This window comes from Oncorhynchus tshawytscha, linkage group LG21 (assembly GCF_018296145.1).
Source record: "Oncorhynchus tshawytscha isolate Ot180627B linkage group LG21, Otsh_v2.0, whole genome shotgun sequence".
Lineage (NCBI taxonomy): Eukaryota > Metazoa > Chordata > Actinopteri > Salmoniformes > Salmonidae > Oncorhynchus > Oncorhynchus tshawytscha.
In genome coordinates, this window is record NC_056449.1 from 24,559,430 (window position 1) to 24,571,757 (window position 12,328).

Sequence of the window (12,328 nt, forward strand, 5' to 3'; positions counted from 1 at the left end):
TGCTAATCACGTGTATGTGACCAATAATATTTGATTTAGCCATGGACAACAGACTTGACCTCTAGCCATGGACAACAGATTTGACCTATAGCCATGGACAACAGACCTGACCTCTACCCATGGACAACAGACTTGACCTCTAGCCATGGACAACAGACTTGGCTTCTACCCATGGACAACAGACTTGACCTCTAGCCATGGACAACAGACTTGACATCTAGCCATGAACAACATATTTGACTTCTACCCATGGACAACAGACTTGACCTCTACCCATGGACAACAGACATGACCTCTAGCCATGGACAACAGACTTGACCTCTAGCCATGGACAACATATTTGACTTCTACCCATGGACAACAGACTTGACCTCTACCCATGGACAACAGACATGACCTCTAGCCATGGACAATAAAAAACACTCCACCTGCACCTCCTCCACATAAAAAAAAACAATAGCTGCATCTCAACACTCTGATGTGGCCTCCTCTCATGGTCTACTTCGCTTTATCTGCCCTGATCTGTAATGAACAGGAATGGCAAAACTGTTGCTTTCATCTATCCTTTGTGTCCAGATCATTGCAGATGAAGGGAAGGAAAAGGTGAGAGGACATTAATGTAGATTAGTGAGATCCAGCCAATGTGTATCAAACTGAACCTCCTCCACTTGTTACACTGTGAAACATTGAGAAAAGCTAACAGACCTTAACCTTAACACATGGAAACTAGCATTCTATTCAACATTTATCCCACAACACATGCATACTCAGGCGTCCCCATACCGCACAGGGCCTACTACACCATTCGTCATTGTGGTGGGGGCATTGTGGTGGAAGCCTACACGCCAGTGAGGGAGCCTGAATTCAGGTCAGATCGCAGTCAGAGAAGTCTCCCAGATTATGCTTTGTTTACCCCAATCATTCCTCCCGCTGTGGCGTGGAGTCCCTGGAAGATGTGCCTGGGAAGAGCCAAGCTAATGATGTGAATGCTTTACTGCTGATTATTAGCAGGATAGTGTGATCTACGCTAAATGTTAGCACTCATTTAAATATTATGCCCAAGCGTCTGATATAGCTAGCGCCCCGAGGCCAACATCTAAGCTAATCTGATTGTAATGCTAACTGTTAGCACTCATTCAAATCAAATTTAGAGTATCTCACTTGGCCTTATGTCAGCTCTAGCTGAATTTAAAGGTCTGATGCAGCCGTTTTTATCTCAATATCAATCATTTCTGGGTAACAATTAAGCACCTTACTGTGATTGTTTTCAGTTAAAATGGTCAGAAAGAAACAAAAATAGCTTCTCAGCAAAGATAGATTTCTCAAGCAAGAATGTCACCAGGCAGGCCAAAACTCCATACCACCAAAACAGGCAGAAATTTCAGGCGGGCTTTTCAAACAGCTCTTACACTAAAAGGGCATTAATATCATTTTCACAATTTCACAGTATTATTCCAACTTCCTAGTCTGAAAATATATATAAAACACATGAAATTCATGTTTTTGACTGCACTGGGCCTTTACTGCTAATGCAAACTAGCTTTCCATAAATGGTTTGTGTTTATCATATCACCTGGTGCCCGAAAGTCAGCTCCAGGGCTAAAAGGGTATGCTTTCAGCACCAACAAAGTAAGCTAATTGACAGAGAAAGGAGACGTCTAGACTGTAAAATGTCAAATGCATCTCTGGAGGAAATGCACAAGCTTTTGTTATGACAGAGTTTAATTTTCTCTCTGCACTTAAAAAGATGGGACTTGAGTAACAATAGATACATACACTCAAAATGTTAAGCTTGCTATGCTGGGTAGAGATGTCAGCAGGATCTGGTTTTTGGGGCTTCAGGCCCAAATTATTTTGTGTCAGCCCTGAATCTTTTGCGTTGCTGCAACGGTGTAAAAAAAAAGTGTCCTCTGAAAGCATTGCTTAGTTCATAGAGCTGTGGTTACCTGAAACTCCCAAAGTCATCAAAGCAGTGTACTGCCACTTACACGTTCTGGGAATGGTGCTATGTCTTGCAAGATCACTTCATAATTAATTAGTTATCTACATAACAAATTGAATATAATAGCATGGATAATGTTAGGCTACTCTTATACCTAAAACAGTACGTAATTTATTATGACAATTTGCCCCTCATGTGGCCAGAACTCAACAGCAGGTGTCATATGTCTAAAATATGCTGTGATTAAGTGGCTGTGTTGAACTCCATCTGCTCTAACATTAGATTAAACAAGTAGTTAGACTACTTAGCCTACATAATTCAAGAAGATTGAAATGCATATTCCCATGAAACTGATTGGGATCAAACGGTTGGCGTGCATGCAGCATGGACGTTTCAGCTGTAAAATGTGAAGAATTATCATTCACAATTGACAGTGATGGCCTAATTTGCAATAAGGCAGGCCTAATTTGGTGTTTTAGGATTTTAAAAAATATAACATTTTCATTGAGCCACTTATGTGTAGGCATAGGCAACCGTGCTTTTTGGATGATACATTGTACTTATATTCTAAAATGATTTTATACACTAGGCTACATGTTGGTACCAACTTTCATTCAGAAATGATGACGTAATAATAATTCAAAAAATGGTGCTATGGTAAACTAACAGCACTCCACCATTGGTTAGAATAAGTGTAAAGCATTTGTAGTCATCTGCTAATTCGAGCTCTGTGTGATAGGGGCGGCAGGGTAGCCTAGTGGTTAGAGTGTTGGACTAGTAACCGGAAGGTTGCAAGTTCAAACCCCCGAGCTGACAAGGTACAAGGTGTCGTTCTGCCCCTGAACAGGCAGTTAACCCGCTGTTCCTAGACTGTCATTGTAAATAAGAATTTGTTCTTAACTGACTTGCCTAGTTAAATAATGATAAAATAAAATTGAGCCAGTGTCATTGTGCTGCAATGAACAAGCATTGGAACTTGTCTTAATCAATGTCAGATTTTTGTTTGGATATTTGGTTACAATTAGGCTAGGAAATGTTAAGGTGAGTGGTCATGATCATTAGTCTAGGAATTGAAAGCAATGCAGATCTTCTCTATCCGCAAACATGTTAGGCCTATAGCCTTCCCTGATGTTTTTCTGAACTTCCCAATACATTTCTGATGCAAATTTACATTTTACACTCTTCCCATAGAATATTCAAGTAATTTTACATATTTTATTATTGGTTAAAAAGGTCATAAGGCCTACATCGTTTCAATAATAATATAGCTGAAACCACTAGCCTATTGGATTCATTGAATTACTGAATTTATTATCTTGTAATTGTATTATTTAGAATATTATTGTAACAGTACCTACACAATAACCTCATATGGGGTTACTGACTAAAATCCATTTGAATTAATAATAAGAAGTGTTGATTATTTGGCCTTGGGGAGAGCACAGTGCATGGAAGAAAACATAACACCTCAGGAAGTGGTGCTGGAAGTGCTGCAGGTAAATTGATTTGCCAAGTTATATAATTACTAATGTATCTATAGAAATAAATGAAATATTTGAAAATACCACACCGGAGAGCATATTTTAGCCACAGAGGATCAATAGCTTATTAAAAAAATTGCTGTAGATTGTGTTTTGTCACATTAGGAGCGTATAGGCCTACAGTTGGGAATCCCGCAATTGGGGAGCCTGCACAGCAAATATCAAACAGCTGATTGTTGAGTTGTGGCTGTCAATGAACCAAAGGAGAAGCTAAAAGGTATTATGCAATATTTCAAAATATAATTGTTTGGAAAAACAGTTTGGATAAGTGAGTGCCACTGAAAAGCTGGTGGACTATAATTCCCTCATATTGTAGGCCTAAGATCTGTGTATCCACACTTTCATTGGCCTATGCTATTGGTTGCATTTAAGACATGGGTCGTTCATTTTATTGATCTCAGTGTCAATGTCAGAGTAGCTTGTCATTTTGTGTGGCATAAACAAAATATTATTGTAATATCTCCAGTCATATAAAATGAAGTAGAATTGTTTTCTCAGACACGCCAACCCCTCAGCTCCTGGTATTCAGGACTGAGCCCAGAATGTTATGAAATTCTGGTGAAGGCCCTGATGCTAGGTCAAGTTGATTCCATCTGTGGTTCTTTAAAATAGAGAATCGGTACTCGGAGTGAGGCTGTCTGAAAGTGGGGAAACAAACCAATAAACCAAACCTTAAGAAGAAAAGATCCACTTCCCAAAACAGCGTTTTCGGAGGCAAGCAAGCCCTGTTCTGTTTTAAACATGTATATCCTCCTTTGCATGCAGTACTTGGTAAACAGCTTTTGAGTTCATGTTTTTCTACTCAAATTGAGTGAGCAGGGACAAAATCAGCTGAATAGCTCTAAATAGGGGAAAACAGTCAACAGATTTGCACAGAGAGAGAATACTCAAACAAACAAAGCTCTCGTACATTATTCAACCATAAACACAGCATGTACCCACGCACTTCCCTATCCAGCCATCACTATCCACTTGTCCCTCATGAAAAAATACTATAGTATACTACGGTATAAATACTATAGTATTCCCTGTAGGGTTTTTGCAGACTTTACTGTAGAATATACACTGTAATGTTTTTGCAGACTAAAGTCAGCAAAAACACTACAGTGAATACTGTAGTATTTACAGTTAACTATAGTATAAATAGAGTAGTAAAATAAAACTGTAGTATATACTATAATAATTAATGTATTATTTTTAGGATTGTAGTATACTGTAGCATTTACTGTAGTGTATTTGCAGAGAGAACTGTAGTATTTACCTTATTGTTTTTATTTTATTATCTTTGACATAGAAGTGGAGGCTTTCTCCTTCAGTAAACCTACTGGAGAAATACTAAAAGAGCCATTTTTTCATGACCTTGTAGGAACGGATATCTCATCACTTACAGTATACTACAGTAATGTACTAGACTATAGTAAATTGTAATATGTTTTCATGTGGGGTGAGTCACCTGCTAAAATAACAGTCAAGTAGAGAGTGCTCAGCTTCAGTGGCTCCTAATGAACAGATATCAGCTGTAATTGATGGGGAGTCTGAGGCCCAGGTTAATTACTTAGGATGCTTCCCAAATGGCACCCTATTCCTTTTATAGTGCAAAGATCTCTATGGGCCCTGGTCAAAAATAGTGCACTGCTAAGGGAATATAGGCTGCCATTTGAGATAAACTCTATAGTACCTGGACTGTTCCACTCTGGTCTTTACCAGCCTGACCACATCCCCTCTGGGCTTTACCAGCCTGACCACATCCCCTCTGGTCTTTACCAGCCTGACCACATCCCCTCTGGGCTTTACCAGCCTGACCGCATCCCCTCTGGTCTTTACCAGCCTGACCACCTCCCATCTGGTCTTTACCAGCCTCACCACATCCCCTCTGGGCTTTACCAGCCTGACCACATCCCCTCTGGGCTTTACCAGCCTGACCACATCCCCTCTGGGCTTTACCAGCCTGACCACATCCCCTCTGGCCTTTACCAGCCTGACCACATCCCCTCTGGGCTTTAGCAGCCTGACCACCTCCACTCTGGTCTTTACCAGCCTGACCACCTCCACTCAGGTCTTTACCAGCCTGACCACCTCCACTCTGGTCTTTACCAGCCTGACTACCTCCACTCTGGTCTTTACCAGCCTGACCACCTCCACTCTGGGCTTTAGCAGCCTGACCGCCTCCACTCTGGTCTTTAGCAGCCTGACCACCTCCACTCTGGTCTTTACCAGCCTGACTACCTCCACTCTGGTCTTTACCAGCCTGACCACCTCCACTCTGGGCTTTAGCAGCCTGACCACCTCCACTCTGGTCTTTACCAGCCTTACCACATCCACTCTGGTCTTTACCAGCCTGACCACCTCCACTCTGGTCTTGACCAGCCTGACCAACTCCACTCTGGTCTTTAGCAGCCTGACCACCTCCACTCTGGTCTTTACCAGCCTGACCACCTCCACTCAGGTCTTTACCAGCCTGACCACCTCCACTCTGGTCTTTACCAGCCTGACCACCTCCACTCTGGGCTTTAGCAGCCTGACCACCTCCACTCTGGTCTTTACCAGCCTGACCACCTCCACTCTGGTCTTTACCAGCCTGACCACCTCCACTCTGGTCTTTACCAGCCTGACTACCTCCACTCTGGTCTTTACCAGCCTGACCACCTCCACTCTGGGCTTTAGCAGCCTGACCACCTCCACTCTGGTCTTTACCAGCCTGACCACCTCCACTCTGGTCTTTACCAGCCTGACCACCTCCACTCTGGTCTTTACCAGCCTGACTACCTCCACTCTGGTCTTTACCAGCCTGACCACCTCCACTCTGGTCTTTATCAGCCTGACCACCTCCACTCTGGTCTTTAGCAGCCTGACCACCTCCACTCTGGTCTTTACCAGTCTGACCACATCCTCCTGGGCTTTAGCAGCCTGACCACCTCCACTCTGGTCTTTACCAGCCTGACCACATCCCCTTGGGATTTACCAGCCTGACCACCTCCACTTTGGTCTTTACCAGCCTGACCACCTCCACTCTGGTCACATGTTAAATTGACTGTGGGGAGTTAGTTATCTGTCTCCCGACGGTGTTGTGTTCCAGCTCTCAGACTCTGCTGTATCATCCAGTATAAGTACCACTGCATCACTCTGGTCCCAATCCATCCACATTATCTTCCGCAGGGAGAACTTCTTTCATCACCACTCAGTGTCTGAGAGCAGGACAACCAATCAATCCACATAATCAATGGTTCCACTATGGGTGGCCCTATTTAGTGTACTGTAGTATGTACACCTCTAAGAAGGAGAGGGTATTAGAGAATATAAATGAATGGTTAGGAATGTGCTTTTAATTCAACAGACATAAGATGGAGGGTAGCCATTTGTGGGATGTACAGTGTATTACAATAATAATTTGTGAAATTACATATTGACTTAACAGTGATAAATGAAGTATCAAAGAAAGTCACGGTTGGCAGTATGCCCTGGAACGTTTGTAGGGCACAGACAACTGGGCTGGAAGTGCCTCTTAAGATGTATTCTATCAGATCTGGCCAGAGAACATCTTCTGACAGGTAATATTTCAGGATCCTGTTAAATCATGTAACACCATAGAAATAGAATAACTAGAAGGGCCAACGCCCCTCAACCATGGCAATCTGAATGCTAAACTTCCTGCATTTATTTCCTGCTTTACTCCTATGGGCACACTGTAGGCTAAATAGTGAGAGAGAGGGGTTAGGCTGAGCAGACTCACTCAACTTCATCACTGTAATGAGATGCGGTATCTTGAAAGAAGCTTGGACAGTGGCATTGTTTGATCTTGCGTTTGTTCACTACTTCCTACTACCACTGGGTGGTGTTAATTTACAAGTCACTATTCCTTCAGTTTTCCCTGTCATAGAAGGGGAAAGTCTTATTTTGGCAACATTTTGACAGACATAAATATTTAGATGTGGTCGTAGTAGACATACTTATCCTACTGATATGTCTGTTCCAAACATTCCAAAGCATTCCATCAGAATTCTGAGGCGGAAGCCTTGAGCTACCATACAAAACGATATTTGTTGAAGTTTGGTACAAAGCTAAAATCGAACATTATAAAGGTGGACAACACAGGGTGATAATGACATAAAGCTCTTGTAGGAAAAAAAATGCCATAGTGGGTCAATTTAGGGCTTATGGAGTTTAGGAAGCTACAGGCGCATATGTCTTCCTCCCCAGGCCTTTTCTGTCTCAACATGATGAGAAAACAATTCAACTCCCCCAATTCACCCTATTACAGTTGAATTACCTAGAACTGTAAACCTCCAAAGTCATATAGACAAATGTTAAGAATGTCCTATTTGAACCAGGCTGTTGTGAGTTTTTGTAAGCCAGGATGAGGCCTTCTTTGAATTGTGGTGTTCAGAGTAAACTGCGATGAAGAGACTCTTCCACTGGAAGAAGAATAATGGCTTGTGGTGAGCACCATTAGATGGGGAAAATACACACACACACACACACACACACACACACACACACACACACACACACACACACACACACACACACACACACACACACACACACACACACACACACACACACACACACACACACACACACACACTAAACTGGAAAAGAAGTTTGAACTTTTGTGCCCTTACCAACAGTTTTGTCAACTTTGAACAAGGTGATGTATTTGGAGCCCTATCGTGATTTCACAATGGAAATGTTTTATTGTATTTTCCCTTTTCTCTGTAGTCTCCTGTGGCACAACTCAACCACAAAGTTCAGATGGATATGTCTAAAACCAAAGAAAATAAATACTTTGAACTAAGCCCAGTCTTGGATGCTCTGCCACCCTAGGCAAGACAAAAAAATCACTGCAAAACAGGTATAGTGTATAATGTCAGCAAACAAAGCAATTTTATGAATGCCCATCAAGGTGGTACAGTTTGTAAAACATGCTTTTGCATTGGCTTTATTAGTTGTGATTCCTGACAAAGGCTTAAGACTAATCAATTTGGCTATTTAAGACCTGAATATCAGCTACCCACATTTATCAGGAGTTATCTTGACCCTATTTGCAATGAGAATCAATGTGTTTATACAGCAGGAAATGCAGAAGTATTATCGTCTTCGGTATGATCTGCTCATCCAAAATACAAACTTGAGACCACTGATTATCATGACAATTTAGCACAGAGTGAAACTCCCGGAAACCAGTCGTGGGTAACCTAATTTCATTCCATATTGTCCATGTCATTTTGACCTGTCCTGTTTTTATGATATGGTGTTTGTTAACATGCTAAGTCATACTTCCATCGAAGTGCATTTTTATTTGATAGGACACCATCTAGGCCAGAAATCATCAATTAAACGGATGGTATGGGGGCCGAAACAATAATTGCAAATAATTTGTCGGGCCGCCAGTTGGGGAACACTGATTTAGTCTATTTGATCAGAGACAAGTGCGTGATGTAAAAACTGTCTGTCTCATTACATTATCATAAATTTGGTCTCCAGTCTGATTGGCTACAGAAAAAAGACATACTGTAGGCTACTACTCTTTCTATTGTAGGCCTATAGGATTCATTATTTATGTTAGATGACTTTGACGGATCATTGGTGGAGGTACGTGGCAACTGGACATGGATAAGCTAAATATTTAGCGCCCCTGCAGAACAGCTTATAATGGGGAGGCATCAGCGCTCACCTAAATAGCCCATATGCCAATGGGTGAGAGAAGTTATCATTATTTTTAGGCAGAATAATGTGAGCTGCTATGTGCTGTTGGAGTTGCATCTTGGTCAGTTTAGCTCGGAAAATGCCACCCTCATCAATTTGCCGCCCTGCACGGAAGTTTAATTCTTCATAATCCTGCCTTGTTTTTAACGCGGATCATTACAAACTTCCACTCTTACCCAAATAACTACTATCCCACTCAATATTCCAAATGTAGCCACCTTCTATGCTTGAAAGTCAACTGTTAAAGCTTGAGACTTATAGATACAACATGGCAGCATCACAAAAGCTAGAAATGGTAAACTACATTTGATACACAAAGCTACACCTTTTTCAAACGTCCATGATCCTGAAAATGTACATGGTTTCATAGACCTACAATGGACAAATTAAACACTCTTCATTTCCCTTGCTTGTTGTTGCATGTCTGAAAATACATTTCACTGAGATGTACAACATGGTATGTGAGAGAAGGATGGGTTTTGAGGCTATACAGATAGTGAGGGTTTCCAAGCATAACATTAACCTTTCAATTTGAATCCTCTCGGAGCAGAACTGTGAAATTATTACATCAAATGTAATGCATTTGAAAAACATACAGTGAACACGCTTATGTTGAGGGAACCATTAAATGATAATGCCATTTTGTTCCAGTACATGTCATAACACATATTGCCTCCTCCCATGCTTCAATGATTATTGGATGTATCTATGATCATATTCTTGAGGCCTCACTCATTCAAAAGGTCAAAGGTTACCACCACAAAAATATAATTATTGGAATGTTGAACATCCTGCTTGTCTTCCCTAAATACGCCTCTCACCTATCACGGAACATTGACTTGAATGGGAATGTCCATTCTAGTAATTCTGTTTCTATGGTTACTGCAACAACACCTCCCCTTTTATAACGGTTCAATATTTACATTGAGTCACAGCTCATATAGGACACTCTACAGCATGGATCTTGTCCTGGAGAGAGACTGGGCAGGCTTTTTATTCCATCCCGGCACTAATCTTAGCCTCAACAGCCAAATCTTGTGTGCACACACAGCAGCCATTCAATTCATATGTCACAAGAGGCTATGCCAGAACTAACACACCTGTTTCAAATCATCAACTATTGATGGTCTCCAGTAGCTGTCCAAGACCAGAGTTGGAGAGACCTGCTCTAGTAGGGGGGAGACCCCTACTTTACAGTCTGACTCTGGTCGGGTTACATTCAGTTCTACCACACAGCAGAAGTAGAAGCACTGTTAAACTTCGGAATGGTAAAAATGTGAATCTTTGAAAGGAGAAAAGCGAAGACTTTAACAGAGCTCTCCCTAACTCCCTCTGCTTTCTTAATCCAGAGACCCTTGCCTTTCATCTCCACTCCCCATCACAATACCACTGGAATTCCAAATAGGTATGAATTTTTATCCGCCCGCTTTTCTCTCAGTGGAGTATTAACAATCGCGCCCCGCGTCGCAAATGGCATCTCCGAGGTTGGGGCGGACCTTAATTCCTCTGCGAAGGGCACACGAAGTAAATCCATTTCTCTGGCGACGCGGTTCACTGAATAACAAATCACGGGGGCAGACACTGCTTTCCCTCCTGTTAAAGAAGCCGATTGCAAGGAGCTTCTCCCCTCACAGGAGGCTGGGCCTGTAACACTGTGGTTTATCACTGGGAGAAGGAGAACACAAACACAGGGGTCATGCTGCCTGAGGGGACAGAAAGAAACATGCACACACGCACACACATGCATACACACGTGCACACACACCTTTGCATTCCAATATGCTCCCACTTACGCTTTGGTTAAATATATGGGTATTTTCACACCGTGAAGTCACATTTACACCAAAAATCTTCAACTGAATAAACTGGAGATCCTTCTGATGGGAGAACACGTTAATTTCATCATTCAACATCATCATGACCTTGACATTTTCTCAGTATCATCAGGGAAAACTCCCAACACTACTTCCTCCTCATATCTCAGAGTGCAAAAAATATACATTTCCTTCTGTCTCTATCTAAAACAAATTATTTTGATGGAATACCAGCCACTTGTCAGAACCTGTGAAGTCAGTTCATATTTTTATAAAACAGCTTATCTGGTTACATGACCAGCGTAATGTTATTTATACCCTGCAAACAAAATGGCTACGGTGTTTTCGATCCTGATAAGGGCCTCTCTTCCAAGGAAATAGTGACAGAAACCTTATTACAACACTGTGATTTACCTTATTTATTCTTGTGACCTAGAAGAAGTGGTGTTTCAATCCACCGTGCTGTTCCATGCACAGACAATTTGATTTACTATGCTATCTGCAATGGAGTGAATGTTCCTAATGCATTACTGTATGGTCCTCTTCCCTGTATGGTTCTGGGTGGATTTTCCAAACAGGTAATACAAGTAAACAACACCCTGCCGGATCTGAGGAAATGCCAATCATCGCATGATAATGTAAAGTAGCTCGAGTGCCATTCTCCCTCTGCGTTGGCAAAGTCCTTTGTTGATGTTGTCGAGCCAAACAATTTAGACTTTGGCAAGGCAGCGATGTAGAGCGGTCGACTGCTGGAACAGTCATGCACTCAGGATAATCACGGAGTCCGTTAGTAACATTCTCATAGGGTTATCAAATCTCCCACTTTGGTGGGAAATCAGGGCAAAACTCTGTTCTTTTTTTGAGCGAGGTGACCATGTTTTCTGTCTGAAACCTGAAAAGTGTGTGAGACTAAATACATAATGGAATAGTGGAGGACTATTGATTGGAAGGCTGAGTACACGTGGGACGATGAGGTGCTAAGAGCCTTTTAGAGAGTTGCTGGATACTATCTGTATCTTTCTTTCTCTCTCACATGAACACACACACTTCCAGGGAAATCGGGAAATATGCTCTTTCGCAGACATTGCAGTGACACACACACAGAGGCAGGTGGACACGCACACATGGTCACATGAACAAGGAAAGATAAATGGATGACTTAGAATGACTCACACATCTGATTATTAAATAAGAATGGCTGAGAATGGGTCACACATCAGATTATTAATTAAGGATGACTGAGAACGGGTCACACATCAGATTATTAATTAAGGATGACTGAGAACGGGTCACACATCCGATTATTAAATAAGGATGACTGAGAA

The 12,328-nt window shown here is 41.9% G+C and overlaps 1 pseudogene; it reads right to left on the reverse strand.

Moving 5' to 3' along the window:
* Positions 1-4,781: 4,781 nt before the first annotated feature.
* LOC112235402 lies at positions 4,782-4,833 on the reverse strand (annotated as a pseudogene).
* Positions 4,834-12,328: the final 7,495 nt, after the last annotated feature.